The sequence below is a fragment of the Mirounga leonina genome, unplaced genomic scaffold, assembly GCF_011800145.1.
Source record: "Mirounga leonina isolate KUSES-001 unplaced genomic scaffold, KU_Mleo_1.0 Mir_151, whole genome shotgun sequence".
Classification (NCBI taxonomy): domain Eukaryota; kingdom Metazoa; phylum Chordata; class Mammalia; order Carnivora; family Phocidae; genus Mirounga; species Mirounga leonina.
In genome coordinates, this window is record NW_023270377.1 from 48692246 (window position 1) to 48698910 (window position 6665).

Below are 6665 nucleotides of genomic sequence, written 5' to 3' on the forward strand. Positions count from 1 at the left end.
TTTTATAGCAATTAAACTGAAGAAATAAAGTTTCAGAGTCACTTAAAAACTGGAAACTGCTAAATGTGCAATGACAGAAGTATAATTGCAAACTGTATTGAAATCCATAGAATCAAATATTTAAACATTTAAGATTATTCTACAGATGTGTGTATGTGTGTGTATGTGGGTGTGTATATACATATATAAATTTCAGTAACATTTTAATAATGCTGTTAAATAAAACAGGTTGAAAAATCAGAATACTGATATAAAAATATTTGTATTTGTGTACATTTTTTTAGCAATAATCGTGCCTCGGATAAACCTCACTGGCTACGATACTGTCACTGCGCAAAGCTGTGTGTGTACATTTTTTTAAAGATTTTTATTTATTTTTTGACAGAGAGAGAGAGACAGCAAGAGAGGGAACACAAGCAGGGGGAGTGGGAGAGGGAGAAGCAGGCTTCCCACCGAGCAGGGAGCCCGATGTGGGGCTCGATCCCAGGACCCTGAGACCACAACCTGAGCCGAAGGCAGACGCTCAATGACTGAGCCACCCAGATGCCCCTGTGTACAGTTTTTAAAAAGATTTTATTTATTTGAGAGAGAGACACAGAGAGAGCACAAGCAGGGGGAGAGGCAGAGAGAGAGAGAGACAAGCAGACTCCCTGCTGAGCATAGAGCCCAACATGGGGCTCAATCCCAGGACCCTGAGATCAAGACCTGAGCCAAAGTCAGATGCTTAACTGACTGAGCCACTCAGGTGTCCATGAGTACATGTTTGTGCGTGTTGAAAAGGAAGGAGGAATTTGGGGGCTGGGGAGAAAATGAGAATAGAGCAAAGATCTCTTCCAAAAGACCGAAGTTATTATCTGAGTAGTTGTGAACGTCCATTGCTGGAGCCACTGGTATAGATTCTGTGATCACAGCCCCCTGTTCCAGTGACTGCATTATTTGACAAGAGAGCAAAAAATGAGCCTTTATTGTGTTAAGCCACTGAGATCAGAACTTTTTGTAACAAAACTGAGCCTGTTACGGCTTTGTGATGTGTCAATGTGTCTAGGCTAAACTACATTTCCCAGTGGTTCTGTCTCTGGCTGGATGCTTATCCAGAATTGGTGGCTGTAGGGAGCCTCCAAGATGGTCCCATGATCCCTGCCTTCTGATATTAAATGTATAATGTAATGTATTAAATGTATAATGTATAATGAAATCAATTCCTTTAACTAGAATACACCACTGTTGAGGGGATGTAACTTAGGTTACAAAAGTTCGTGACTTCCATTTTGTTGGCAACTTCTATTGATTACTTAATTTGCACACTTTGATGAAGCACTCTGCTACGTGGGGAAGAACCGTATGTCCAGGAAATGAGGGAGGCCTCCATCTTACAGCCTAACATTCAGTTAGGAACTTCTGTTCCTAAGCCTTCAGTTAAGAACAAAGTCCTGGATGGACACCTTAACAGCAATCTTGTGAGAAACAACAAAGCGGAGAACACAGCTAAGCCATGCACAGATTCCTGACCCACAGAAACACTGAGATAATTTATGTGTTGTTTCAAGCTAACTTTTAAGGTAATTGGTTACCCAAAATAGATAACTAATAAAGTCTCTTTTGACTCCTATCATTTGAATTACTCAGTTTTGTTTCAGCATATTTGTGTTTTCTAAAGTTTATTAATTAAGGATGACTTTCAAAATAATTTTTTTTAATCAATGAAAGCTTCCCTTTTAGAGTAGCTATAATGCCCTAAAACTCCTGAGGACATCCTTGTAAAAGGATATCCTTGTAATATGGTACATCATAAGCATGCAAGAAACACACGGGGGTTGTTACCATGTCTGGATTGTGATCCATACAAATGCTATGCATACTCTTAGCTGACTTTTTCCATTCCATATGAACATTTGGCATATGGAAATTTTGTATTTATACTCTTACTCTTCACTCCATTATCTATACCACAAAGTAATGTGCCTGTAGACAAATTAGATCTCTTTCTTTAGAACTGACTACATTCATTTCTTTGTACTAAAGTGTCACTTCTAAAATGTTTTCATTAGGGCACTCTGACTCTTTCAGAAACTTCCTGCTTATATTTGGAGACTGCGACCACTGAGTAGAACAAAAACAACTGCTCAATCTCTCTTCTCTAATGATATTCATTATCATTTTCTCCATTCATGCAGAACTCATTAGAATTATAGATACTTCTAGTTTGAGTTCTAAAGTGTTTCAGATAGAATTTTCAATGCTTTTCACAACTGTAGTCAATGGCTTTCATCATTTTGGCTTCCTTTATGTAGAATAAATAATAATATAAGTAGTAAATAAAACTGCACCTTTTTTTCCTGTTTGGACAAATATTACTGTATACACCTGTTCGCCTTGTAGACTGTGACATAACTATGAGTATATTTGGTAAGGAGAGAGAAATGTGTGAAAATTCAAGATATCATCTTTTTAACTCATCTTCACATTAATCTCCTTGCTAGAAAATCAGTGACATCTACAACTAAATGTGGTGGATTTGTACTGTGTCAACTTACCTAAGCTGGAAGTTTTGTTTCTCAGATTTCCCGTCCTTCAGTGGTTCTGGGTCAGGAATGGCCATAGGAAAATTTTTCAGGAGGCCTGAAAGGCAGAAGGTGAAATAGAACAGCCATGTTTTCACTGAGTGATCCAGTGCAGTCTTGCTTTGGGGCAGTTCACGTGAGTCATCATTGACCCAATCGCTCGCTTCGCTGGCTTGGAGTTGCAGGTGGACCAGTAGCTCCTCCAACCCCCTTGAGAGCTCCTATTTCAGCTTCACCCAATCCTAGCCCACATGCATTTGCAACTTCAGAACCAAGTGTTCTACAGATCACTGGTCTCACAGAAATTGGAGGCTTGGAAGGTAAGAGATAGATGCAGGTACCAGTTTACCACAGTACCATCCAGCTTACACTCATAAGTTCCAGTTAATTCTTGTTCAACCATACTACACACCCATCTTCCATTCCCAAATGCCTAACTGCTGACTTCAGGTCCAACACCAGATATAGAAGTGACAGCCTTACACTGAGTGTATGACCAGCTCCCACTGTTATGTAACAAACAACCCCTATAATAAATTCCTTTTTCTAGGTCACGCATAATGGTCTTGCTTTTCTGTTCAAATCCAACAGTTTTTGTGCTGTAACTAATGGTACAGTGCAAAGAGTAGAGTATAACAAAGCTTTGGGTCGCTGACACCCAGTTCTTATATACATTTTGCTTATAAACTACAGATTTGCCTCTAAACTCGGAATAAGACTATCCTGCAATGTTATTATGAGAATTTGAAATAAAGTGTATAAAGCACCTGCACATAAGTTCCAAATAAATGGTAATTATTATTACTAGTATAAATATTTCACACAATTTTTGAATCAGCACCTAAAATAGCATGTCATAGATGGAAAGTGATATATATTATACAGATGAATGATTACTGAAAAGTTAAATGTTTATTAAAATATGTACCATAAATATGATTAATGAAAAATGAAAAGTGAAATATTAAAATACTCAATTTAGGTTCTACAAAACTTTATAGTAGAAAAATTAAGCTAATGAATGTAAGCTCCTAAAACAGGTTAGAGATACTAAGGAATGGAAAAATCCTACATCCTGCATTTCTACATTCACTAAACAAACTGAATAAAGAAACTGCTGACCATATAAGGATCTTGTTAATTATTTTAAGTGAACAATAAATTAAGCACACAATTTCATTAGCATAATTTCTCACTGGAAACTTATCATATGCTCCTTTGCCCCAAAATTCAGTAACCATCAGCTTATACAATCATACCACATTGCTATAAGTAACAGGTGTAATTAATAGGCATTCATGCTCTGCCTAAATGCTCAAGTCTTTCTGATTTTATAAGAGGTAAGAATTCCACCCTCTGCAGGTTCTTTTTCCATCACTATAATATGCATCCAGATCCATCCAGCTCTGGGATGCGACATGAGTGTGGTTCTAAGACAACAGTTTAATTTTCTTCATACTCTATTCTTTATCAAAGCCTAGGACAAATCCTGTACATCCCTGATAGCTGTTTAGTTCAAGTTTCAGTTACTAATTTCCAGTTATTTTTTTCCCACTTTTTTTATTATGTTATGTTAGTCATCATACATTACATCATTAGTTTCTGATGTAGTGTTCCATGATTCATTATTTGCGTATAACACCCAGTGCTCCATGCAGAACGTGCCCTCTTTAATACCCCTCACCAGGCTTACCCATCCTCCCACCCCCCTCCCCTCTAGAACCCTCAGTTTGTTTTCTCAGAGTCCATAGTCTCTCATGGTTCATCTCCCCCTCTGATTTCCCTCCCTTCATTCTTCCCTTCCTGCTGTCTTTTTTTTTTTTTTTTAATATAATGTACTATTTGTTTCAGAGGTACAGGTCTGTGATTCAACAGTCTTACACAATTTGCAGCTGCAAGCTGGTGCAGCCACTCTGGAAAACAGTATGGAGGTTCCTCAAAAAGTTGAAAATAGAGCTACTTTACTCCAGTTATTTTTCTTATCCCCAACAGGACAGGCTTAAAATTTGTTCCATTGAACACATATACATAGGGACCAAATTATAGTGGTTCTGAAAAAGTTTATCTTTAAATTCTTTATCCTAGAAATTTATATCTGCTCATGTTATTTCCAAGAATTCAACAATGTGTACTTATCCAATTATGCAATATAGAATGGAAAGTGTTTTAGAGTATGATGAATTGTACTATCTTTAGATTCAAACTCACTATAAACAGAAAAACTGCTTTCCTTCCAATTTTGTCAAATTGCAAATAGACTGGCATCCTTTTCTGTAGATGACCATGTGCCTAAGAAGCAAGCAAAAAGAATTGAAGAAAAAGCATGTGTCTACTGTTGAACATACAGTTTACCATTATTTTAAATGGGTATAATAGTGGGCGCCTGGGTGGCTCAGTTGGTTAAGCGACTGCCTTCGGCTCAGGTCATGATCCTGGAGTCCCAGGATCGAGTCCCGCATCGGGCTCCCTGCTCACTGGGGGGTCTGCTTCTCCCTCTGACCCTCCCCCCTCTCATGCTCTCTCTCTCTCATTCTCTCTCTCAAATAAATAAATAAAATCTTTTAAAAAAATGGGTATAATAGTTATTCTGGTCCCAGTGTTTTTGATCTGAAGCAAGACGTTTTTTGTTATATGCACTGTCCTACACATGGAAGACATTTAGCATTCTTGATCCACAAAGCATGTAGCATCCCCATTCCTCACTGTAATAACACAAAAGCATTGTCCCCCTTTTTCCCCTTCACTCTAAATGCCTCCTTCATTCTAAATATTGTAAAGGAATACTTGGGTAAAAAAATCACACAAATGAATTTAAATACTATTGTGTTTGAACAATGAAATATCTAGTTTTGTTGTTTTATAGTATTTATTATCAAATAGCATATTTTTCCTGAATCAATGCAACTTTTAATCATCTCACATATATACATATACTCTTTGATAGATTCTGTATATTATTCTACCATAGTTAATGTTCCTTTAATTCTGACAAATGTTCCACCGCATTCCTAAAATCTATTGTTATCTATATTTTAGGAATCCCCAGTTCTACTCCACACCCTCACTTTCCTTTTTCCTATGTGTTTCTGTCTCTAAGGGGCCCTTTAAGTCTTGTCCTAACCCTTCACTGGTACTCCTTATTACTTAAAAGCTATATGTAACAGAAAGTTGGATTTCATAACAATGGATCCTTTAAAGAGACCAATAAAAAGCACCTCCCTTCTTACTAGAAGTCTCTATTTGGACAAAACTTTTCAATAAAGTTCATATTTTTTCATATTATTCCCTAAGGACATACACACCTTCTCTATCTAGCCCTACAATAACATGAACAGCGCTAGTAAGAGAATCTTTACAGCCTGGTTGCAAAGGATGTAGATTTTATACAATGCTTTTACAACATGTTGAAGTGTCTCAGAGAACATTATGAGACAAGGATAAATGGTTATAGGTTATGTGATCTTTCGCAGTGGTTAAAATGTCCATTTACTTTTTAAGTGAATTTAAAAAGACTTGAAGCAATTCTCTAAAGACTTCTGCTCAATAATTCATGTAAACAAACCTGACTTCCAAACTGATTCACGCTCATCTATTTCTGTTAAGAGTAACCTTAATGGCTCTGTCATTCAACTCTACCATTTATAATATCACGGAGACAATGGTCATTCAAAAGCTTGATTAACAATATTCTCAGATAACACTGTCATTCAAGTGTGCTACTTACAGTGTTCCTAAGATCGCTACTGTGTGAGTGTGCTTTTATAAGGCTATGGATAGTATTCACCTGAACTCCAGTTCTCCCAGTATCAATGATGACACTACTATTTTGCTAACAGAGTTAATAAAGACTTGATAGCACTATTGTTTTCTTACTTGCCAGCGTTTGTTTCTAGACCTGTTGCTAACATTTGATAGTCGAGTCTTAATAAATTCTCAAACATGGTTCACCTAGTCAGACTAAAAAGTGGCACCTGGGTGATTCAGTCAGTAAGCTCCTGCCTTCAGCTCAGAGAGGGTCATGATCTTAGGGTCCTGGGATCGAGCCCTGAGATCCCAGGCAAAGAGCCTGCTTCTCCCTCTCCCTCTACCATTCCCTCCCACTCA

The 6665-nt window shown here is 37.4% G+C and overlaps 1 pseudogene; it reads right to left on the reverse strand.

Annotated features, from left to right (window-relative positions):
- Nucleotides 1–213: 213 nt before the first annotated feature.
- Nucleotides 214–341, reverse strand: LOC118012800 (annotated as a pseudogene).
- Between the last annotated feature and the right edge of the window lie 6324 nt (nt 342–6665).